Source organism: Phoxinus phoxinus (assembly GCF_949152265.1).
Source record: "Phoxinus phoxinus genome assembly, chromosome: 1".
Lineage (NCBI taxonomy): Eukaryota > Metazoa > Chordata > Actinopteri > Cypriniformes > Leuciscidae > Phoxinus > Phoxinus phoxinus.
In genome coordinates this window covers 47,906,886-47,933,478 of record NC_136876.1, presented here as the reverse complement: position 1 = coordinate 47,933,478, position 26,593 = coordinate 47,906,886, and the positions used below count along the sequence as shown (strand labels likewise).

General features: G+C 39.4%; 1 protein-coding gene and 2 long non-coding RNA genes across 2 annotated transcripts; 2 read left to right on the top strand and 1 right to left on the bottom strand.

Moving 5' to 3' along the window:
* On the top strand, positions 1-23,441 carry LOC307003833. The gene is made up of 3 exons (XR_013798836.1): positions 1-128; positions 21,564-21,601; positions 23,147-23,441. It is a non-coding gene; the product is annotated as an uncharacterized lncRNA (long non-coding RNA).
* The window catches only part of LOC307003486 (NACHT, LRR and PYD domains-containing protein 3-like), a 277,559-nt gene that overhangs the window by 175,910 nt on the left and 75,056 nt on the right, over positions 1-26,593 (bottom strand).
* Positions 2,533-4,039, top strand: LOC307003808. The gene is made up of 3 exons (XR_013798824.1): positions 2,533-2,680; positions 2,791-2,943; positions 3,025-4,039. It is a non-coding gene; the product is annotated as an uncharacterized lncRNA (long non-coding RNA).

The following is a 26,593-nucleotide window of genomic DNA, read 5'->3' as shown; positions in this document are numbered from 1 at the left end:
TATTGCCAAATTGTACCATTACAGTTTTAAATACAGTGTAATAAGATGTTAGACCATGATGTTTGACTGTCTATGACACTTGTGTTTGCAGGAAGATGAAACCATGAATGGCAGCTCTGGATGCCCAGGTGAGATAATGAGAACATAGTAGATTTTACTCATTTGTAATATGTCAAATGGAAGTGTGTCATTTATTACTTAAAATAAACCTTAAAGCTGTATTTGATCTTAATGAGCCAGAGTAACCAAGGTTTTTAAAAGAACAATCTTGGAGAAAAATGAATATCCACCATAGCCCTCCCATGCTCCCTCCTTTCATTCTCTTGCAACTCCATGCCAAGTTCATGGATGTGCTCGAGATTCTATCTTTTAATCTGGCATGGCTTTTAATATGCAATCTTTTGTTTATAGGTCAATAATGTTGTAATTAATAACTGGTCAGTTTAAATAGAAGTAATTAATATAATCTAAGAATAATGTATGTAAACTTATTTTTATCTTTACGGTTTTATTCAAAAGAAAACAGATCATCTGTTTAAATTAAGGCAAGTAAGTGATTATATAAGAGAGAGGTTGTTGGGCTACTTGCTGTCACTTTGAGTGATTTATGGCACCCATCATAAATTCCTTTGCCCCTAGCCCCCACCCGTGTGAGTTCCTGAGTGCGCATGCGCGGTGAGTGTGGGAAAATTCCCACGCTTGCCCCTCCCCTAAGGGCGTGAACTGGAGCGTGGGAGAATCTTGTAGTCTAGTTCATCCTTTATGGTTTTAGCCATGTAGAATTTGTGTTAAGAATTGAATGTCTGATAAGTTTTTCTGTACGGAGCAGGTGTTGATGCACCTGTTATGTTTGTCTGATTTTAATTACACTGTATGGATCCTTAGCTGTGTATGTGTGTTTTGAGGTGTAAATGTTGGAATAACTATAATAATAATAATAAAAGAATAGGTCTATGTGATGGTTGTGTTTTTATTAAAGAAAGGGGGTGTGTTTTACATTTGTTAAAATGTTAAAAGAGTTTTACATTGTGTTAAAATGTTAAAAGAGTTTTTTTTAATTATGTTTTCTAAATTAAAACATTAAACAAAACAAACAAAAAGTCTTATGTTTAGTGTTTTAAGTCTCAAAAGTTTATCATTAACACAAGGATTTTAAATTCATACTTTTTTGTAAATGTTACAACATATAACATGTGTTTTTTTCCCAACTATGTTGTTTTATAAACTATTTTTAAAAATACCTTTGTTGAAAGAAAGTACGTAGCTCTCTACGTTTTATTAAACACGTCTGACCTTCTCAGAGATTTTAGTCGTAATGAACCGAGTGAGAGACTAGCAGGGACGCTCGCAGACCACGCCTCCTAAGGTACGTAGCCACACACCTTAGCCCTCGTTGGTTGTGGTTAGTGATGCGGTAAAACGACGTCATTTCCATGCGTCGACTCGTAAACCCACCCACACCACGCGACAACCGTGAGAAAAAATAACAACTAGATCGCTCGTGGCACACACGCGCACACACACGCACACACACACACACACACACACACACACGCGCACACGCGCACACACACACACACACACACACACACACGCGCACACACGCGCACACACGCGCACACACGCGCACACACACACACACACACACACACACACACACACACACACACACACACACACACACACACACACACACACACACTGCGGCTCCCAGATGTCTGTAGGGTTTTTTAATTCATGTTGTTTCTAGGCCATCAGGTGTCGTCTCATATGGAGGTGTGAATTATTTTTATCGCGACAACAGATATCAAACATCAAAAAGGGGGTCTTTCGAAAGAATGGGGGTGTTGGGGGGAAGACGAATCTGAAGTCGCTTTATAACTTCGCCATTTCAGTTACAAAACCATCTAGAGACGGAACACTCCCGATCGCATTCTCCCGTCATACGAAAACATGGATTGTTACAGTCAAAACGGTAAGAGTCTGTTTTTTAAAAAAAAAAGAAAAATATGTCTTTATACAAGGATTTGTTTAAAATAAAAAGTATTTATTTTTATCTATATGAAGCAGATGAATCTGTAACGGGGTTGGAATTGGATCCCGAGATCGTCAAAATGCTCGATGATTATTGTGAGTATATGTATTTGAATGTAAATGTTTTATTTTAAATGTAACGATATGTGTTTTTCGATACTAACAATATTTATTTGTCCGATCCAGACGACCGAGTATTTCCAAATGGCGAAATACCAGGTGTGTTTTTGTTTTCCCCAGGATAAAATATATATTTTCCTACATCATTTAGTTTTTTACAAAGAAAAAATGTTTTTACTTTCCAACAGATAGCTTAGTTTTTACAAAGAAAAATGTTTTTACTTTCCTACAGATAGCTTAGTTGCGGAGAATCCCCCACCGTGCGAGGAAACACCACAGGTAGCTGACGTCATCAAGGAGATTGCTATGGCATGCGAGAGGCCTTCAACGCCATTGGCTTTCGTCTATGACGATGTCTCTCCATGGGGCACTCCTACGTCCGCTCACTGTGACAGTCGTACAGCTGCTGAGAAGGGTGACGAGGCTGCATGTTCTGCTACTGGGGCCAGAGGAATAAAACGACTTCGTGAAGTTTATGGGGAATACGACACGAATTGTGGAATACAATTTTCCTACCCTGACATAGGTAGGACTAAGGGGTTTTATATATTATTATTATTTTATTTATTTTTTTATTTTCATTATTTATTTTTATTCATTTTTTTTTTTCTGACGGATATTTAAATAATTTTTCAGAACAAATTTCTCCGGAGCCTTGTACATCAACCACGGTTGACTATCCTAAAACGTCAACTAGTGGGACGTGCGAGAAACGAGCCAAATTCGACTCGGATCAGCATACGAGAGAGGAAGTGTGTTCTGAGCAGAGCGAAGCTGAGGGGGATAACGGTAAGATATAGACTACATATTGTTTTAAACATATTTCTGAATAAATAATTAATATAATGATGGTTATTGTATCTCCTACAGAGCAAGACCATTCCGAAGGAGGTTTGGAAATTTTCCTCGAATCACAAGCAGATGTCCTCGACGCCGCCGTCTCTGAACGAGACACATCATCCGTCAGTAGCTGCAGTTCCGACCCGGGTGCATACTACAGACCCATTTACAGGGAAGCGGATGTAAACACACTGAATATCGATACTCTCCGATCGGTTAATAGGAATTTTTTAAGGATTTTGGATATAGTTTCCCAGCCTTTGACGTTTCAAGAGACAGAAGACTTGGTCTATGGTTCACTGAGAGAAGTAGTCGGGCTACTGCGTACTGTGATAGAACGCCAGAATCAGCTGGCTTCAGACGTGACAAGTGTGGCAGCTTTCCTTGAACAACGCCATGAGCAAATAGAAGCTGAACACGCCCAACAACGTCACATACAACTATTGATTCAGCAGGAGCTTGAACAGGTGAGGGGCGACCAGCAGCTAAGCACCGTTGCTCTGAGTTTGTTCTCCGAAGGTTTTAAAGTAATCCAGAGACAATTGAGGGGGTAATGTTTATGATGTTTTTTTCATGAGAAGATGATGAAATTACTCTGATTACGAAGTTTTTTATTTTATTTTATTAATTTTAACTTTTGTTTTTCGTTCTTACACGTTACAAATATGGGATTGTATTAATGGGGTGTCATTGTTGAGAGTTGTATTGTAATGCACGTTTTTATTGCCATCTGTACATTTTAATTTGTCAATATTGTGTTGTGAAATCTGGTAGTAGCACAGATACGAATGCCTTGTGTGATTTTTAAAAATAAATAAAAACACCTCAAAATGTTATCCAAAAGAGCTAGAGTTGATTCTGACGATGACAGATTAAGACAGACCTCAAATAATGTCCAATTACGTCGCTTAATAAATGACCAATTACGGCTGTTAAACACGAACGAGTTAACCACTACAGATAGATTACAAAATATCATAGCCGAACAACGAACATTGTTAGAAACGCGTGAAGACAATGATAATGACGGAAACACACAGGTCGGTAACGGCGCGTCATCTTCGTTAAATTATGATCCTCTATTACCAGATATGGGACTTAGTCAAAGCGATATACATAGTTTGACGCACGAAGGCGGGTATGCTGGTGAATTCACTATAATTCCGAGACGGTTGTTTAACGGTGTAGAGATAATTAGAACTCTGGACCTCAGTAGAATAGATACAAATGATTTAGCTGAATATAATATTCATCTGAGTAATATTCTAAATGAAATTGTAGATTTTTCACGATTACTGGCAGGTGATACAGGTTATGCTAACATCTCCTTGTCGGGGGACTCACTACCGACAGCCATAAATACTGTATTAAAACCTGAAAACAATCACGACGCATCACTGTTCATTGAACAGATCGAAAAAGCCACTCAAAGCAATCGAGATGTAAACACGGATTCGTCTCTGACGCTACAGGTATCTATTGCTATGGACCAACCCTCAGGCGGGCGTAGAAGGGTAGCTCACATGGCCATAAGCGAGACTATTAAAAGAAATAAAATGCATTTATTCAGTCCAAATAACTTCTCTGATTTTATGTGTTTCAGCTACTGTCTAGCACATTTTCTAAATCCAGAATATAATGACTTTGAGTTACAAGCACCGGCAAAAGACATCCACACAGCATGTGGTTTCACGGCGTATGATAAAATAGGATTTCACGACGTGCATGTCTTCGAAAATTATCTAGATCTAAAAATTGTTGTTTTTCACAGGGACAGCGCAGGTGCGGTGCAGGTGTTCAAAAACACGGATGAAATTCATCCAAAAACAGTGCATCTATATAACCACGAAAACCATTATCATTTAATAAAAAATCTGAAGGGTTTTTTAGGGTCAAGCTATTTCTGTCCATTCTGTTTCAAAGGCCATAACGATAATAGATCACATAAATGCAAGCACGTGTGTAACATCTGTACCACGTCTGAATGCCGCACCCGTGCTACGGTCTATAAACGGTGTTCCGATTGTCTCAGATACTGCAGAAACACATTTTGCTACGATGCCCATAAACAAGACCGTACATCAACCGAAAAATCGCAATGTGACACAATCAAATACTGCACTAAATGTCATAGAACGTATAGAGTTGCAAAGAGTGGTGTCGATCAGATAAAACAGCACAAGTGCGCTGCAGAGTGCTGTGTGCATTGCCGGGAGAGGCTGACAGACGGTGCTAGCCACGAATGCTACATTCAGCCGCTAAAGCCTGAGGTGCATGACGAAAAATACATTTATTATGATTTTGAGACAATGTCTGAAGAAGGTCGGCACATAGCTAATTACGTATGCGCTATGACGCACGATGGTGTGGCGTTTGAAGCTGGAGGGACAGACTGCGTCGCGCGTCTGGTTAAACACTACAGGCGACCAAAATACAGAGATTACACATTCATCGCGCATAACTCGTCATCTTTTGACAGCTATTTATTACTCAGCCATCTCACCAGCGAAGGTATAGCACCGAAAATTATTATGCAAGGATGCCGTATCTTGTATATGTATGATTCGCTGTTCAGACAACGTTTTATAGACAGCTTCCAGTTTCTGCCTCTAGCGCTTGCAAAAATACCCGCTGCGTTAAGCTTAGACGTATCTGATAAAGGGTTCTTCCCACACAGGTTTAACACAAGGAAGAACAATGACTACATAGGTCCTTATCCCGCAAAAGAATTGTATGGCTACGAGACGATGAGTACAACTGCCCGTACCAGATTCGATATGTGGTACGCAGGTGTATTGGCTAGTGTGTTTGACTTCAAAAAGGAGCTAGCTTTTTACTGTCGGAACGATGTGATTATTCTGCGACAGGCGTGTATCAAATACCGTGAAGAATTCATCGAATGTACAAACATTGATCCGTTTAAATCAGTGACATTGGCAGGCACATGTATGAAAGTGTTCAAAACAAATTTTTTGAGTCGAGATACAATAGCGTTAACACACAGCCATGCGTATTTAAATCAATACAAAACGTTTTCAAGTTCATCCATACAATGGCTTGAATATACTAAAAATAGCCAAAATATCGATATACAACACGCGCTAAATTATGGTGAGCGATCCATTGGTCCTTACCATCTTGATGGGTTTTATGAATCTAGTGATGGGGTGAAAACTGCATATGAGTACTTGGGCTGCTTTTTTCACGGGCATGACTGTAGATTTAAAGCAGAGGAAATCCAGCCACTATCTAAAGTGTCTTATGGCTCACTCAGAAGACAGTCGGACGAGAAATTAGAAACGCTTCGTAAAGCCTATTCCTTACGTGTAGTCTCTATCTGGGAGTGCGAATGGGAACTGGCGATGCAAACAGATCCTGAGGTTATTCGATACATGTCAACTTATGAAGCACCGACGAGACTGACACCTCGTGACGGACTTTACGGAGGCCGAACAAATGCCTTTAGGTTGTATCATAAGACAGAAGACGATGAGCGTGTCGATTATTATGATTTCACATCGCTATACCCGTTCGTCCAGGCTAACAAAACGTACCCCGTCGGGCATCCTAAAATAATTTTTAAGGATTTTGAGCCGCTGGAGAACTATTTTGGTCTTGTCAGAGCTACTGTGCTTCCACCCCGCAAACTGTTTCATCCGGTTCTGCCATACAGAAGCGGCGGCAAACTTATGTTTGGTTTGTGTCGGGTCTGTGTAGAGAACCAGGTCCAGGATGCACAATGCTGCCACACTGAGGCTGAAAGAAGTATTACGGGCACTTGGGTTAGTATTGAGCTAGACAAAGCTATTCAACAGGGCTATCGTGTTCTGAAAATCCATGAGGTGTGGCATTTCGAGCAAAACTCTGACAGTCTGTTCACAGATTATGTTAAAACGTTTCTCAAATCCAAACAGGAAGCCTCTGGCTTTCCCGCACACATAGTGACGGATGAAGACAAACAGTCTTATGTCACCGATTATCTTGACAAACAAGGAGTACAGCTAGACATCGCTAAAATAGGACATAATTCGGCAAAAAGATCCATAAGCAAGCTAATTTTGAATACCTTGTGGGGGCGCTTCTCTCTGCGCTCTCATCTGTGCACCACGGAACTTTTGACAGATCCGGGAGAGTTTACACAATGTCTCTTCAGCAGCTCGCACGTGATCAAATATTTTTCCTTTGTATCTGAATCCGTTGCACTGGTGCAATGGGCTTACGCCGCACAAGACCCCTCACCTACGCAGAATGTCAACATTTTTATAGGGGCTTTCACTACAGCATACGCGCGACTCGAGCTCTATAATCTTTTGGAAAAATTAGACCGTAGGGTGATTTATTGTGACACAGATAGCGTCGTGTTCGTATCGAAAGACGGGGATTGGAAACCTGAAACAGGTCCTTACCTCGGTCAGCTCACGAGCGAATTAGCTCCGGACGATTCGATTCATGAATTTTGCTCGTCAGGACCGAAATCTTACGGTTTTAAAACTCTAAAAGGACATACGTGTCTCAAAGCTAAAGGAATCACGCTCAATACTGAAAATGCACAAATAGTCACACTGCATAGTCTGATAGCACTAGTGCGCGCGTACACCGAGACAGGTGACAGCCTACGTTTGCAGGTGCGCACAGGGACCATCACACGCAATAAGAGACGTCTCACACTACACAATAAAACGGTTGAGAAAAACTTCAGAATTGTGTACAACAAACGTGTGCTACTGCCAGATTATACTACGTTGCCTTACGGGTTTTAACAATATTTTGTAAACATTGTAAATATGGGTGAAACAGAACCCTTTGACTGGCGGCTACAGCACCCCTTTGGTGCTATTGTTAGTGGCCCCAGTAATTGTGGGAAGACTTTTTTTGTGAAAACTCTAATGTATAATTCAGACAAAATGTGTTCTGTGAAGTTTGATAATTTTGTGTACATGTATACATCATGGCAAACTACGTATGATGAGATGTTACGTGATTTTGATATTAAATTCATCGAAGGCATACCAAAGAATCTGGATGACGACTCGTTATTTCCACCCGGCAAAAAATCCCTTGTAATTCTGGATGATTTAATGGCTCAGGCATCTTCTAATTTGCAAGCTGAGAGGCTTTTTACCCAATTCATCCACCATAGAAATATCAGTTGTATGCTTCTGATACAGAACCTATTTTTTCAGGGTAAATCTAGCAGAACAATAGCTCTTAATGCAAATTATTTAATAATATTTAAAAACCCCCGAGATAAACAGCAGATAGGTGTTTTGGGACGTCAGATGTTTCCTGGCAATACAAAGTTCTTCATCGAGGCTTATCAGGATGCAACGAGCGCTCCTTATAACTACCTGTTAATAGACTATAAAACACAAACCCCTGAAAAATTTCGTCTCAGAACTGATTTACTGTCAGACTATCCTGTGGTCTACGTTCAGAAAGGAGTTTAACATGAGTTCGAGACTCTCCAGAAATCTGCCCCTTTTAAAGTTATTATACAAGAGCTCACCCCAACAACGACGTGTTATTCTCCAGTCGTCCCCTGATGAGCTCATACTGGCTTTATGCGAAGTGGCTCTCAATATTCTACACGGTAAGATCCCTCTAACTGCGAAGCAGCACGGATCTTTAAAAAGGAGAAAGACAGAGATAAAATACGTCGCTAATAAAAAGATCAATATCGCAAGAAAGAGACGTATGATTAACCAAAAAGGTGGTTTTCTATTGCCACTGCTTAGTGTGGCTCTGCCTTTCATAACAAGCCTTATAACAAGGACCTGAATCTGAAGAGAGAAAATGCAGCATACTGAAAAATTATATCTTGTGCCAAAGCAGCAAATGGATAGACTAAGAACAGCGAGTCCTCGTGAAAATATTCACACAACCACTGAGGAAAACCTGGATAAGGCTATTAGGGAAATATTGCAAAGACATGATTTGGATGCGTACGAAAAAGCAAAACTATACACAAACACATTACAGAGATATCTATCTGTCTCAAAACAAAACGACGTGGCGAGCAACACTTTAACGCTTACAGTACCGGGTCGTGAGAGTACGGGTGAAGAGGCACCTGCCTCCTCTCATATTGACAGGCCTGATGACGTGGCTGATGACGTAATCGTATCAGAGGTGTTGAATAACGTGTCTCGGAGGAGCTTGAAAAATGTCAAATACATTCTGGATAAAATGTCTAAGGCCAGACAGGTGTCTTCGTGGACAGACACCGGGGAATTTGTTTATAAAGGGAAAATCATTGCAGGATCCCACATGCTTGATCTTTTGAAAAGTGTAACAACGCCTCATATGGTGCGTGACGACCGTAGGCCTGCTGGATGGTCTGAATTTCTGGACGCGTTTTCGTCATTAAACATACCTTACTCGACCATAAGTAATCAGCATGTTAAACGCATGATTGATTCGCTTAAAAGAAAAACGGGGCTAGATGACTTTAACTCTACACCAGCGAAAACCTTGAAAAAACCCCGGAAGCGTAAATATCACAACGCGTCAACACCTGTTCGTACTGACACGAGCGCTGATCATATGTTTAATTCCCCCACGTTAGATGCAAACCCTTGGTTAGATTTTTAACAATTATGTGTAATTGTAATATTACAAATATTATTGGGTGTAAACGTATGTAGCCTATACTGTAATTATGTAACACTGTTTTTGTTTTTAAAGTTGTATGTATTGTTTGTTGTTTGTTGTCAATAAAGAAAAGAAAAACGTTTCATCTGTTACGAGTTGTTTATTCGTCACACATACATACTTAAATGATACATTATAGCATACATATTCAGTATTGTCCTCGTTACACTAATACGTCTGAAATGTTTTACCAGACTGTACACACTGAATGCATTTAAATGTTTTACCGCTACAGACACCAGGCTTCAATTTTTTCACAAAGAGAGAGACCATGATGTCATTTTTTAATAAATCATTATGATACATATTTATAACATTCTCATATTCATAACCTCTTGACATATGATACAGAAAAAACACACAATGCTGTCCACAGGTATCTGAGGTATAATCCTGGACTTGTTTGCCTGAGTACTGCACGATTGTAGAATTGTTTCTTAGAAAGTTATTAAAGGCCTTTGGAAAACGAGGTGTATTAGGATCGTTGCCAAAACTGTCAAAAAAACAGCTTGTACCATCACGACGTATGTATATGGCGATCCAGTGTTCCCCCGGCTCTTCTGAAGATTGTGTATTCGATATTAGCATGCACGGCACATCCTTTAAAGGCTCTTGGGGCAGGTAATCATACGGTAGCACACCTAGAAAATTTGTGTTGCCGGAAATTGTATCCATTACAGCCGTCAGTTGTACCGTGTTCATTTCAAAGAAAAGTTTTCAGTAATTCTCCGCAAGGACCTGTCTTCGGTTTGAAATCTCCAGAAGCGAGTCGTAGACACAGTAAATTAAAAAATTTACAGGCTGCGCTAGGGGCGTTCTGAACCGGGCTTCTAATCTAATATTTCCCGATCTAATTAGCGAAACGTGCTGACCGCACTCCTCGTCCGGCGTCAAATTAAAGGCATAGAGAGTGTAGCCGTTTAGGAAATCTTCGCGATCTATAACCATGGGCTGATTCTTTAAATGTCTGCCCGTTGCTGTCACCAACTGGTAAAATTCACGAACGGCTGATCCGTTGTTATAATCCGGCTGAAAAGGACGGTTAGGGATTTGCTGTCCGTCGCAGGTCAGTGTTAGGTATTCAAGGTCAAAATGTTTAAAGGCAAAAGGATTTTTGTCGTAAGCACCAGAGAAAGCAGTGTTTTCCGTCATAGCCAAAATTATGGATTTCGGCAGAGTCCCTAGGAAGAGATTTTCATGATTCGAAACACGCGCACCTGTTGGCACAGAGTAGTTTTTCACACACACTCTGTCGATAGGATATTTAGCGGTGGAGGTAAGAAGGGCCTGTGCGTGACCTAGGCGCACACCTGGTGATACGGTGACTCTTTTCACAAAAAGCGAAGCCGTTATTAAATTTAGTTTATAATTGACGGCGTCATTACGCATGAGACAGAATGCATCTTTCGCACGAGTTAAACGAATTCTTATGTCCACACCATTTAATAATAATTTCGATTGAAAGAAGATGTCGCTGTGGATTGGTACCAGCAGTTCTACGACGTTACTGGCATTTGTGAACGCAGCTCTTTTCGTTAACCCCTCGTTCGCCCCTGCGGGGTCTGTGGCATCTATGTGAGCTGAAGAATCCTTGTAGAATAACCCTGCTGAGAAGTTACTCTCGAGAGTGTCTTTTCCATAATTAATGAGAGCTTCAATCATACAGCGATAAGGGTATGTGTTGCTGGACGAATGGGATATCAGCCGGTCACCCAGAGTCACATCCACCTGTGAAAACATTGTGTTGCCAATATAATTGACAGGTGCAACCCCCGCACCATCCACTAGGGGTGAACCATCCGGATTAGTTATTTTAATTTGTGTATATAGCAGTGTGTTATTCAGATCTGTGTAATCTTCGCCAGTCCCAGCTATAAAAAATTCTACGGGGCCCGTATCTGTCAGAGCCGAAAGTGGCGCTACTTCGATATAATGGCTCTTTTCGATCGCAGTTTGGGTCGGGGGTATGGTGAAGAGATCCAGTTCTGATTTGATGCACTCATCCGACATGTGATGTAACAGGGCCATTAGAAGATGGTAGCACTCCTTCTTTTTAAATTTGTAGATCTTTTCACACGTTTCGTGCGTGTTCTTCGTTTGCTTTTTGTAACTGAGGGTTTCTTGCGTCTGCGTATAGTCTTCTTTACAGCTAAGACACGCCCTCTTCTCATACGGGTACCGGGCGGTTTACGGGACATCACCACTAAACCGTGACCTTGCTGACCGTTTTCGTCATGAGACTTCGTTAAAGCATTGGTCACAACATCGCTCAATATGTTTTTAGCGGCCGACTTTAGATGAGGTTTAGCTATATTGATGCCTCTTCTAAAAAAAGGCAGTGCCATACGGAAGAGCCCTTTAAAAAGACCCCCGATTCCTGAAACAAAACCGGAACCGTACATCACGGGCGAACCCGAAAACCCCGGAAGTCCACTCCCGGCCTGATTCCTGTAGTACGAGATGTAGCGCTCAGGATCCGTACTGTACGGAGTGAGATAAGCCATTTTAAAACAGTTGATGTTTTACAGGCCTAAAATGTAGTTTCGTGATGACCTTTCCGTAGGTGAAACGTACGTCCTGGTTTAAATCGTCTTTTACTTCAACAGAGATTTCTGTAATGCAGCTCTTATTAACCCGTACGTAATGTGTTTTGTCAAATCTCACACTGACTGTTTTGTTAGTCTCGCCAGATATATATACAGACGCTAGTAAAGGTACATAGGCGTCACCGACTGATTGATAGTCTATTATATCCGTGTACACGTACAATGTGTAGAAACCGGCTCTTATATCAGATTGGTATGGTGCATACACAGGGACTGTAGACCATGCGTCTTGATCTTCTGCGGATTTGTTTACATTTTCTATAGAAACACCCGATTTTAAACCCAGAATAATTGCTAGCTTACCAAAAAACGTTAGTGATACTCTCTGAGGTGCTTTTAGAAATACCTTATTCTTTATAGAGTCATAACCTAGCTGCACTCGTGGAGGAAGTGCCACCTTTATTTCCCTGAGTAATGAGTCTATGTCTTCATAATATCCTGATTTTATTGTTTTACGCACCACAGACAATTTTTTTAGGACCTTTCGAAGAGTTTGTATGTTTAGATCACCCCTCCCATCAGCCTCGTTGTCATTCTGTAGCAGACTATGATCACAATCGATGACAAATTCCACGTCCTTCTCGTTTACAGTGAGCCATGTTAGTGGGTATTCAATTTCTACCAAACCAACCTCCCATAACCCGTTAAAATTTATAGGTCTAGCAAGTCTGGTTCTATAATTAGATATACTGTTATCAGGATAGACATTCAGCGATGCGTTACACGGTAGTGTGACGTAGAAGCCTTCTGCAGCCATGCTGATGATTTAATGACGCCCCCGGACATTCTCTACGGCGTTTAAAGGTTTCTGCAGGTGCATCACCTGCTTTTCCGAGACCCAGCTATTGAATTTCGACGGCCAACCCCACCATTTGACTAGAACATATACAACTTTACCACGTTTTTTCTTATCCAAAATTTTCTCAATTTTAAATGCTTTATCTTCGCTGACGATAATTTTTTGAAGTTCTTGTTCGTAAAAGGATCCGTCGATATTTTCACCATCATAATCCTGTAATCGATATACGGGCGGGTTGCGTGGAATGCATGCCGTTATGGTGAAGTATTCCTCAGTATAATTCTGCTCATAACCTTTAGCAAATATACCACGGACTTTAGAGACTCTCACAACATCCCCCACAGCGTATTTGAATATGGGTCTCTCTTTGCGCATTTTTCCATATAAATTATTAAACACTACCGTCTCATTTTCTTTATCCACGTCCAACGGTCGCATTTTTATGGATTTATGATAGCTGGAGTTATACCCCTCGGTCAGGTCTTGCAATATATCACAGTAGCGTTTGGAATTTACAGATGTTAAATATTTCCACATTCGTCCTTTTAGCGTCCTGTTAAACCTCTCGACAACACACGCTTTTAAATCAGTTGCCGTGGCAAAATGATGTATGCCATATTTTTTCATCAGCTGTTGAAAATGTTTATTGAAAAACTCTGACCCCTTGTCTGTTTGTAACTTTACCGGAACACGCCCTTCTCGTAAGATAGACTCGAAAGCTTTAGTCACTTCCGGTCCGGTTTTATTTTTCAAAAGTCTCGTCCATGAATACTTCGAAAAGAGATCAATAACAACTAAAATAAAATTAATCCCCCGGTTTTCTTTCGAGTATGCGGACATGTCTACCAAATCAGCTTGGAATTGTTGGTCCTTACCGTAAACAACCACACGATTTCGTTTATATTTTACCGGCGCGGTCTTGTGCAAGGTGTACACATCCTGCTTTGCCAACCACTCAATCACATCCTTATCACCTAATTTTACATTGTATTCCTGTAACACTGCCTGTTTTAACCGGTCTTTACCGCCAAAAGCTCCTGAACTGGCAGGATTATAATATGCTTTTTTCATTAACTCATCCATACCACTATGTCTGTATCTCATACAATAATGAACAAAGTGACAAGAAGTTGCCCCGTTTTATTTACAAAAAAAACAGTCACACGTGACACGTACCATCAAAACAATTTATTTTTTTATTTTTCATGTACATGTTATAGGGTATCACTCCAAACATCAAAAAAACAATCATTTTATTTTTTATTTTTTTTTCATTTACGTACATGTTACAAAAGCATCATCCAAAACATTTTTTTATTTATTTTTTTTCATTTACGTACATGTTACAAAAGCATCATCCAAAACATTTTTTATTTATTTTTTTTCATTTACGTACATGTTACAAAAGCATCATCCAAAACATTTTTTTTATTTTTTTTTTTTTCATTTACGTACATGTTACAAAAGCATCATCCAAACATAGAAATAAATTTCACACACGTTTCAATATTTTTCTCAACCACGTATTCGACAGCTATATCAATAATTTTGCAGACATCTGGTTGTTCATTCCTAGCCATTTTACAAACATCAGTTACATATGTACAAATACATAAAATGTTTCCTATCCTAAGAGATTCCTTACTTTCAGGCATCAGTTCAAGCATGTTTTTGATAGACACATGAGGCTCGTGTTTTACGGATATATTCACCATATTATTCCATTCATTCGATTTTTCCCTCACGTTGCTCATTTGACTCAATAATTTCTGCAGGTGTATATCATTTGTTGCATCTTTGTCATCGATAATCTTGTACATCAGGTTAGATATTTCACATTTGACACGTGATTTAAAGAAGTGTTCGGCGATCCAAACGGCACAGGTATTCCCCATCTTCACGCACAGGTAGATTCGGTGGTTTCGGCTTCAGCGAGTTTCCAGCTGTCAACAGCTTTGAAAATAATCTCCTCGCAGCTCTCATCAATTAGCTTCTGTCTGATAGAGGACAGCTCAGCAACGATGAACATTTCATCTCGGAGTTCGTACAGAATTGTCTCGATAGATCCCTGGATTCTTTGCAGATGCGTTGTTATTCCTCGCAGATTCAAAGCCCGCGCGAGAATGGTCTTCAGCTCTGGACGTTGCAGTTTCAGACTGATCTCATCAAAGCACGAATAAAAGAAATACGCTGGTGGTTCAAACAGACACGAGTGTCTGGTTTGAGAAGGGTGATCAACTTCACACCCTGTGCATATGGTCTTCATCCGTTTATCGATCAGATAATCCAAAATGATAGCAACAACAGCTTTGATAATCCGATGCCCAGCGTCTGTAATACATCCATCCGTTTCGTCAGCGGATGTGACGTCAGGGGTTCCCTCAGGGGTTCCCTCAGCTGGTGAGGCCGCTGCTGTAACACCACCGTTAGCCCTTGAGAGAAAAGCCAAACAGTGATAACCCAGGTCCATACAGAATTTATCCAGCCAATCGATGTTTTTCAGCGGTGTTGTTAATCCATTTGACGATTGTCCGTTTGACGATAGTCCATGTGATAATCCACCTGATGATGATAGTCCATGTGATAATCCTTCTGACGATAACGTTAGTCCGTTTGATAATCCATCCAATGTTTGCTCGTTCACCGTGTATCCAGCAAGAGATTCATGTGTGGCAAACTCCCTGAAATAGCTTTCTGGAGTCATGGCGAGCGAATGAGCAACGTGAGAGTGTTCAGGTATTTATTACTTGTAGTACGTGGGAGGAGCTATATGAACGCCGCGCCTAGTAGGCGTACACCATTCCGGGTGGAATAACTTTACTTTTATACTCTTATAGCGTTCGTAGGCCCCGGTCCACTTAAACATTTTATCAATTTTTGAGAAAACATCTTCCAGTAATTGAAGATCGGCCCATTTAAACATGAAAATCAGCCGATAATGCTTTAAATGGTCGGTTTCGGATATTGGCCAAACACGCTCCGGCATATCTTTCCCAAAAGCACTAGATAGAATGTATATATAGTCGTCCGGTTGTTTGTTCACGTGGTCTGCCATCAGCCTGAATCTTGTCCCGTATGACCCGGTCCATTCTGCAATATAAAGTGGTTCGCTTCCTCCTTCTTTCAGGTCTCTCCAAATCTGTGTGTAAAATAAAACCCACGACTTCTCTGTGAAGAGCAGATCTGGGTCATCTGAAGCGTCCTTTTCACATCCCTCGCCAGTAACTGTAAATCTCTCGTCATCGTCTATGTTGGACAGTCTAACCTCCCGGTTTTCTTTGTCAAAGTTGTACATTATAGACCTCCCTCCAGCGAGATGAAAAAAATATTTTATACGAGTGTCTGGCTCATGAAGAAACGTTGTTAAACAACCTCCATGCTTCTTCCGCGGGGCTAAAGTCAAATCTTCCATTGCGATGTCAATGGTTTTTTCAGGCGTTTTGGGTAATACTGTAGCCATTGTTTTCTCCTTGAATAAAATCACAAGCGTATTTTACTTTGTCGACTCGCGTATTTTAACTTATACCAAGGCCAGTACAGACCCATTACGTTCTTGGGAATACCCCCTTAGAGTGACGTCATTTACCGCATCACTAACCACAACCAACGAGCATAGACAACGAGGGCTAAGGTGTGTGGCTACGTACCTTAGGAGGCGTGGTCTGCGAGCGTCCCTGCTAGTCTCTCACTCGGTTCATTACGACTAAAATCTCTGAGAAGGTCAGACGTGTTTAATAAAACGTAGAGAGCTACGTACTTTCTTTCAACAAAGGTATTTTTAAAAATAGTTTATAAAACAACATAGTTGGGAAAAAAACACATGTTATATGTTGTAACATTTACAAAAAAGTATGAATTTAAAATCCTTGTGTTAATGATAAACTTTTGAGACTTAAAACACTAAACATAAGACTTTTTGTTTGTTTTGTTTAATGTTTTAATTTAGAAAACATAATTAAAAAAAACTCTTTTAACATTTTAACACAATGTAAAACTCTTTTAACATTTTAACAAATGTAAAACACACCCCCTTTCTTTAATAAAAACACAACCATCACATAGACCTATTCTTTTATTATTATTATTATAGTTATTCCAACATTTACACCTCAAAACACACATACACAGCTAAGGATCCATACAGTGTAATTAAAATCAGACAAACATAACAGGTGCATCAACACCTGCTCCGTACAGAAAAACTTATCAGACATTCAATTCTTAACACAAATTCTACATGGCTAAAACCATAAAGGATGAACTAGACTACAAGATTCTCCCACGCTCCAGTTCACGCCCTTAGGGGAGGGGCAAGCGTGGGAATTTTCCCACACTCACCGCGCATGCGCACTCAGGAACTCACACGGGTGGGGGCTAGGGGCAAAGGAATTTATGATGGGTGCCATAAATCACTCAAAGTGACAGCAAGTAGCCCAACAACCTCTCTCTTATATATGCTTATTTTAGTGAAAAACATTTCAGTATTTTTATTTTTTTGTTAAACATTTGAGACCCTTAAAATGAGAAAATTTGGTATTGTGGCATTAAACAACAAAAATATGTCTAGCCATATTAGTGGTCGACCGATATTGTTTTTTTGATGGCCGATGCCGATATCTTAGAGAGACTTTATATTTATTTTAATCAATATTGAATAAATTAGAAATAAATTAGAAAACAAATCTTTAAAATAAACATGCTTATACTTTAGATGGCAACTTCTTGAATCTGCAATCCTATTGCAGTATTTTTTCACAAATAAGAAAAAATATATGAACATGAAAAAGGAAGTAAACACTAACAGGGCATTCAGTAAATTCGTGTGCACTTGTAATCATATTTTTTCAAATAAAGACAAGGTAACACTCATTTTACATACAGCACACAGTGAAAATGATATGAATATGACACAGTGGTAGGGGTGGGATTGGGAATCTAGTCTACTCACGATCCGATTCGATTCCGAGAGTCACGATCCGATTCCAGAACGATTCTTTGTCCTGTCCGTTTAATCCCTTAAAACATATCTGGCTGTGTTTACGTTAATTTTGCACAAGAATATTAAACCACTTACACAGAGTTTCTCAGCCGCATGCGCGAGCAGTCTACACAAACAAAGCGCGCGTCCGCATTTGAAATTGAAAGCAGCCTTCTTTTAGTGAGGTTCATATTTTAAATATATAAGTCCACTGCATTCCAAACCACATACATGATTACTTCGTAGAGCATGTGTAAGGAAAAGACAGACGGGCGAGATAGCACACTTCAAGTGTAACATCAAACAAAGCGCACACATCTCTCACAAGTGTAACATCTCTCACAAGTGTAACATCTCTCACAGCGCATCCAGTGCAATGAAGCCTGTGTGAATGTCCTTGTAATTCGCTTTAACCTTTCCGAACTTTATGAAATATTATTTTACGGAAGGTTCGAGTGGTGTATGTGTGTGAGGAATTGAAAGCAAGAATACAGGTGTTTCCAAAGCTACAAATGCACACTTCACAAGATATCACAGTTGGATTCAATTAAATCTCCAAGGTTTGTGAAATTAAATATTTATTAGATATTCAGAGATTTGTTTAAATTATGTAGATGCGCGTTTGCTCTTGCTGAATGTTGATGGTAAATGAGAATATGGTAAAGTATTTTAGCCTGATTGTTTGCCTTTTCTGTTACAAATAACATAAAAGCGAATGCTTTACTTTTTCACATACCATTTACTTTCTTTGTTTACCAGTTCTGTCTAACAAAGTATTACATATGACTCGTAAATTAAAGAAGACAAAGTGAGAATGTGAGAGTGTGCGTGCGCGCTGTGATCAGGCTGCCGTTCTCTTCTCAGGCGCTGGTGTTCTCAGCGCCGGCGTCGCCCATCAAAAGAAAAGTCCAGAGCGCCGTCAAAATAAAAGTCCCGCTTCCAACACATCGGCCAATCAGAAAAACTTATCGGCCGATATTTAAAAAATGCCAAATATCGGCCGATATATTGGCCTTGGTGATATATCGGTTGACCACTACATATGATCATGTTATTGTGAAACCAAAAGTGTACTTTTCATGTTCCATATAAAGATAAAAATACCTTGCTGATATCTTTACATTAGTGTTGTCAAAAGACCAGGTACTTCGGTATCAAGTCGGTACTAAAAAAGTTGAATAGTTACGGTATCAGCTTCTCTTAAGTACCGGTGGTACCGAAGTATCCAGTTAATCGGGGTCTTGGCGCGCTGTCCGATAGGTGCACATGCGTCCTCTTCATAAACATGTGAAACATGCACAGCAAAAACTCCAGTGTTCACAGAAAACACTCCAGTGTTAAATTAACACTCCTGGGAGTTTATATGAGTCCAGACTCAAGAGTGTAAAGTGTTAAAATATGAGTGTTAAATGAACACTCAAGAGTGTTAAAGTTAATGAGATAATTAAGTTAATAATTGAGTGATGATTGAGCATTAGTGATGAACACCTGATGATAACAAGCAGAATCACTGAAGGAGAAAATCACAAATTGTAAACCACCATTATGGAGATTGGTGTTTGCTTTAGTTGGGCTCTTGACCCTTATATTATTTACTCAAAATTCTGTGTGCCTGCTGTTATTAATTTATAACAGACAGATGAATAAAGAAAAAAAGTGATCTGTTGGCTATGTTATGACAATCATAATATGAACTTGATCACTGAACCCTTATTTCTGATTAAAATTTCTGTTGTTTATTACAGCATAACTGTGATTCTACATAAATATCCAGCATTTTTGATAAATAAATATTGAAGAATTTATTTTAAAGTTGTTTTGAAAATTTTTTTTTTTATTTTAGGCACACACAGACATCAAGATTCAGTCTATGCATCTCAACAATGGTGACAAGCAAAATATTCAATTAGGAAAATGAAATTACTTCATATAATTTGTTAATTCCGCAATGCATGATGGGAGCCATTAATGAGTTGATTGGTGGCAGCCGCTGCAACATGCTTTATTCTTGTCACCATGGTTGAGATTCACAGGCGGATTATTGATGTCTGTGTTTGTAAATAAAGTATTTAAAAGTCTCTTGATCAGAACAATGTTTATTAAATATTTTGGATTATATTAAAAATACTGAAGATCATACGCTTTAGTATCAGAGAGCTGCTTTATAAACAAGTTAAACCAAACTAAATAATTAAGTTTTGTTTATTTCAGATCACAACATGATTGTCAAAACATGACCAACACAATCAGATCACATCAGCGTGTTTTTTGCGCACTTGTGGAAAGGAGAAAGCGGTACAAACTGCACTCTCAATGACGAGGAAGTATTATCAAATAATTAATTGATTTTTAGCCCTCGCATTCGATTTACTACTATATATATTCATGAAGAGCGCAGTTTGTACCACTTTCTCCTTTCCACAAGCGCATGATCTTCCATTGTGTCTGTCGTTGCTATGCAACCATGAACAGCGCGCGCCTGGAAAACGAATTTGCACGCGCAAAAACACGCTATTATTCTCCTTGGGGTAATTAAAAAATTTACTAATAATAAAGTTTGATCTGTTCATTATTTAATGGTTGAAGTAAACAAACATGAACGCAGTTTAGGATTATATAAAAGTACAGTCAAGTCTAATAACACGTTTTATCTCCTGTATAGTTTGGTAACACTACAATAACCATTCATTAACATTACTTAATGCATTATAACATCAACACATTGAGTGAACAATATATTTTTACAACATTAATTTATGTTGGTTAATGTTATTTAATACAAACACTTAATTGTTCATGTTTGTTAACTTGATCCATTGTGCATTAAATAATGAACATATCAAACTTTTTATTTGAAAAAATGTATTAGTAAATTTCTAAATTAACCCCATAGGAGAATAATTGCTAGAAACTATTGTTTATTGTTAGATCATTTTATCTAATGTTATCTAACAAATGGAATCTTATTGTAAAGTGTTTTTTTTAATACAAGTTTTTTTTTCATCTCTGTAACCGTGATATACACTTTAATATTTAAATTTAATCTAAATTAAGCTTTGGTACCGAAAACCGTGGATTTTCACTGGTATCGGTACCGAATACTGAAATTAAATATCTTACATTTTTATTTTTACATGCATTCATTGTTGGTGAAAAATAATTTCAAATGGCTAAATAAATTTAGGCTATTATCCCTAAACTCTGACATGTTAGTAATGGTTCAGTAACTGGACATGGATATAATTACTTTACTGTAAGTATTGAGTAAATACAACATGCTGTCCTGTTTACTGTCAATTTCAGTGGATACTGTAGTTAAGTTTTTGTTTGTTTTGTTTAAATTTTTTATCATTGTATGAAATTGTTGTGGTAACTACAGGTTTTCCAAAAATGATGTCATTAATGTCAGCCTTATTTGGTTTATTCGATACTGATGATTCTCTTGGGGTTTAAGCCTAGAACTATTAGGTGCAAGTAAAATGGAAAAATATTTTAAACAACAATACATTTTTTGTCTTTGTAATTTACATTGCAGTGGATGATGTGACAGATGGCCCCGAAGAGAAGACAGAGGTAGGCTATATCCACAGATAAACATATACATCACTGATGGTTGAGATAAGGGACAAAATAGTTTTAGAAGTTAGTTTTTACTTTTAATTATTTAATACTACATTATTATAAATTGATATATTGAGAATACATTGTTTTTATTTTTCTGTGATATATATTGCGATATGAAAACAATGACTTGAATAGCACTATTTGGAAAGAATGAATCTAGAATGACTGAGTTGATTTTGTTAAGCAGTAAATCTGCATAGAAAATAATAAACAAACTACAAGCATAGATAAATACAATAGAACAAAGATATAAATAAAATAAACAGTGCATCTCTTGCGCAGATTTTTATGCTTTTAATAGCAACTTTTATTATTAAATGCGTTTAGCAACAGTAGCTAGACTGCATTTGACAATCACACACTGATCGATCGTGCTGATTCTGTCGTTAAGTTTGAGTTTTAGGGATTAATGACATCGTACTGCTGTGAAGTGAAGGAAGTTGCGCTAGATAGAATGCTATAGTTTCTAATGGTTTTACCTCAATATAATAATCTATGGAAGGCGAAATCTAAAATAAAATCAGACTAAGATCACAGATGTAAAGTCTCACCAGGCTACGTTTGAATGTTTAGTTCTGTCCTCTGTCGTCACTCATTAAGCAGGGCTCGTGTTGTGTGCGCTGTGGCACCGCCTAAGAGATCTCTCTCACACAGAAAACATTTCCAGTCTTGTGCTTGATGTTTAAACTGACAGGACTTAAAAACGTGTACGCATTGTGTGATTACAGACATCCCGAGTCTCGAAGACAGCGCTTAGTTTTTGGAGACGGTGAAGCCTTGTTTACTTTCGCGCACGACTGAACATGCGCCCAGTCACAAGTGCAGCAGTTCATCTACTTTACTCACTGATCAAATAAGACTTTTGCGGGACAAAAATTCGCTTTGGTGGCCGCCCAAAAAAATACTATGCAGGAAAAACCCTGTTAAGGACTAAAGGGACAGTTGTGAGTTCACGGTCTGTATAGCCTACTATCTGGGACTCGAGCAGGAGCATCGATAAGAAGACTCGTTAACGTCGAGGGCATACAATATCGATGGTTCATAAAACTTAGAACCGGTTCTCGAGTGGAACCAGTTTTCATCAATGTCCATTTTGTTTATTTCCAAACTGCCGCGTTCGCTCGACAAGTGAAACACGTGACTAAAAGACTCTTTGTCATTGGCTGAGGGTGAAGCTCTGAGCTTTGTGAGAACTGTCCTTTCAAAATAAAGGCCGAATATATATATATATATATTTTTTAAATCGAAGTCATTTAAAAATTAAATCGTGAACAGGGTGAATCGAGAAAACTATTTTATAACGATTTATCGTGCAGGCCTAATTCCAGTGTGGCCAAAGCACTGAATTTTAAAGAAGAGATTAAATTGGTGTTTTGCAGCATTTTATTTTCCTGCTCTTTATGAGTTGTTCAGTGGAAGGTAGGGATCTCCTGTGGCTCACCTGGTAGAGTGTTTGCTCAACAATCAAGACAACAACAAATCCTTATTTTGTAGGTTCAAAGCTGTCACTTGAGTCGCCTCCAGAAGTTAAGAGCACATCACAATGCCTGTGAAGAACGACACATGAATGCGTACACAAAAACTGTAAATGATGAACGGGAGAAGACCAAGTTTTTACATCAGAGCATGAAAACAAAGGTTAGTTCATTCTCTTATGCGACTTGGACATGTCATCAGTGATGAACCCAGGGGACATATGGTGTTTCAGGTCTTTAATCATCAGACACCCTTGCTTGGATGATGCACCCCCTGACTCGTGTCCAAGTGGCGCACTGAGCCACGATCGCCCATCCGGAACCAGTCATCGCACTTCAGAAGCCTCATGAATGTTCTTGATAGCTCTTCTTCCCTTTAAAACCAAGAAGTTTTAGAGTTTGCTGAACTCATTTCCCAGCAAAGCTCTGACACCCAGCTTTAACTGGCTCGCACCGAGCTCTCCTGCCATTGCTCCAACACATTGAGACGAGCTCTTCATATTTTGACTTTTTGAATTCGCTGGCTTCCTCAATCCTGTCTTTAGAGGACAGTTAGTTCTATCAAACTGAATGAACGTCTGTGTTCATTCAGGCAACAGTGTTTATGTGATGATTGATGTTATTGTGGACTTTTTAGGGCCCAAGCCTTGAAAAGGCGAAGGCCCTATTGTTTTCCTTCGGATTCTTCTTCTTTAGTATTATTAGGGCCCAAGCCTTGAAAAGGCGAAGGCCCTATTGTTTTTCTAAGGATTATTAGGGCTCAAGCCCTGAAAGGGCGAAGGCCCTATTGTTTTCCTTCGGATTATTAGGGCCCAAGCCTTGAAAAGGCGAAGGCCCTATTGTTTTCCAAAGGATTATTATTAGGGCCCAAGCCCTGAAAGGGCGCAGAGCCCTATTGTTCTTCTAAGGGTTTTTTGTTATTCTTCTTCTTCTTCTTCTTCTTCTTTATAATAATTTATTTTTCAAGGTTTTTGCCACTTTTGGGGGCCTTAACGTGCTCAAAAACTCTTGAAACTTTGCACACGGGTCAGAACCCGCGGCCATTAGAGCCGGACTGAAGCTGGTACCCGGGCGTGGCAGGGGGGCTCGACAGCGCCCCCTGGAACAGGGTCCGAAAACTTGGTCCATAAATCAAACACGCTTGCATGAAATAATATGAAACTCGGTACACTTATAGATCTCATCGGTTCATATATCCTTCATGCTCTGACTTTTTACCCCAACCCAACAGGAAGTCGGCTATTTGACGTAGTTTAAAAAACACATGCAATGGAATTTAAAATACTCCTCCTAGAAAATTCAACCAATCACCACGAAACTCGGTGTGCATGAAGTCAAGACATGGAAGATGATAAATTGCGAGGGGATTTTTGATATCTCGAACGGTTTGGCCGTGGTGAGGAAACGAATTTATGGCGAATATTGGAAACAGGAAGTGTGTTATAACATCCTCATACATTAACTGATCTTGATGAAACTTCAGCAGTGTGTTCGCTGTAAGAGGCCGATCACATGGATGTGACTATTGTGAGTCAAAGTTATAGCGCCACCAACTGGCAGCAGGAAGTGTGTCACTTTCGAAATGCTTTGAAATCACCCTCTTATTTTTACCCGATTTGCTTCAAACTTCATCTGTATAATGTAAACACACGACAGATGTAGACCTGTGAAAGGATTATTGATATCTTTAATACTGTCGCCATGGCAACGCTTTAAACTTTTATATTCTTTTTGGATGCATTTGAGGCTCTTAACATGCTTCAAATTGCATGAAACTCAACATGCATTTGACATTTATTGTGTAATAGACATGTGCGAAGTTTCAGAAACGGGCGTGGTAAGGGGCTCAGTAGCGCCACCTTTAGTCAAAAATGGGGTATTAGTTTTACCTACAGTAACCAAACTCGGTACGTATATTCTTCTCTTCGATCCGGACAACTTTCTAATTTACAGTCATTAGCTCCGACCAACAGGAAGTCAGATATTTTGGTTTGAATGTGTACTATTTGGAGCATTTTCCCTCTGCCCCTCTGTGTGTGTGTGTGTGTGTGTGAGGAGGGGGGCTAGTTTAGTTTAACCCTTTCTCTGCTGTGTGCAAAATCTCTGGCACTTTTGAGGGCCTTAACGTGCTCGAAAACTCTTGAAATTTTGCACACAGGTCAGAACCCGCGGCCATCAGGGCCAGGCTGAAGCTGGTACCCGGGCGTTGCAGGGGGGCTCGACAGCGCCCCCTGGAATGGGATTCGAACACTTGTCCATATATCAAAAACGCTTGCATGAATTAATATGAAACTCGGTACACATATAGATTTAATCGGGCCGAACAACTTTCCCTGGGTCAAGTTTTACGCCAGCCCAACAGGAAGTCGGCTATTACGGGTTGATTGGAGAACGCTTGCTCTCGCATTTGAAACACTTCTCCTAGAGAATTCATCCGATGACCACGAAACTCGGTCAGCATGAAGTCAAGACATGGAAGATGATAAATTGCCAGGGGATTTTTGATATCTCGAACGGTTTGGCCGTGGCGAGGAAACAAATTTATGATTAAAAAAGGATGCATAAAGTGTGTTATAACTTAGTTATAGTTTTACCTACAGTTACAAAACTCAGCGTGTATATTGATCTTATCAAGCCGAACAACTTTCTAATTTACAGTCATTAGCTCCAACCAACAGAAAGTCAGATATTGTGGTTTGAATGTGGATTGTGTCTCTCTCTGTCTCTCTGCCATTCTGTGTGTGTGTGTGTGTGTGTGTGTGTGTGTGTGTGTGTGTGTGTGTGTGTGTGTGTGTGTGTGTGTGATATTTTGGTTGGGTGACAGTTGTAGGTTACAGTTTGACAAGAGTTTATAGTTTAACAAAAGCACAATGTTGTGCTTTATTGCGAGTGTACACAAATATAGAGAAACACTTTGAATGATGTCCTGTGTGAACAAAATGACGGAGTATGTTTTTATGTCTCCATTCGATCGAGCCACACACACACACACACACACACACACACCACACACACACACACACACACACACACACACACACACACACAGCATTCCAATCTTGACATCGCAGCATGTTCATTATAGCCTTAATAAAATTTAATAATAAAATAGTCAACCTAACATAAAAAAATTACACTGCTCTGTTTAAATAGTCAGTTGTACAGTTCGTACCGTTCACAGTAAGCACCGCTCCACTGTGATGTTTCCAAGCATATATATATATATATAATTAAAGCTGCAAGCAGCGATGGAGGGCCCAAGCCGGTAGCACCGCCACCCGGTGCCTTTAGTGCAACTAAAATACTAATACAAATACTGTTGCCATGGCAACGCAGCAAACTTTAATATTCTTTTTTAAAGTTTTTGAGACTCTTAGCATGCTTGAAATTGCATGAAACTCGACAGACACATTACATTTTTAAGCTAGTAGATACGTGCAACGTTTTAGAAACAGGCGTGGTGAGG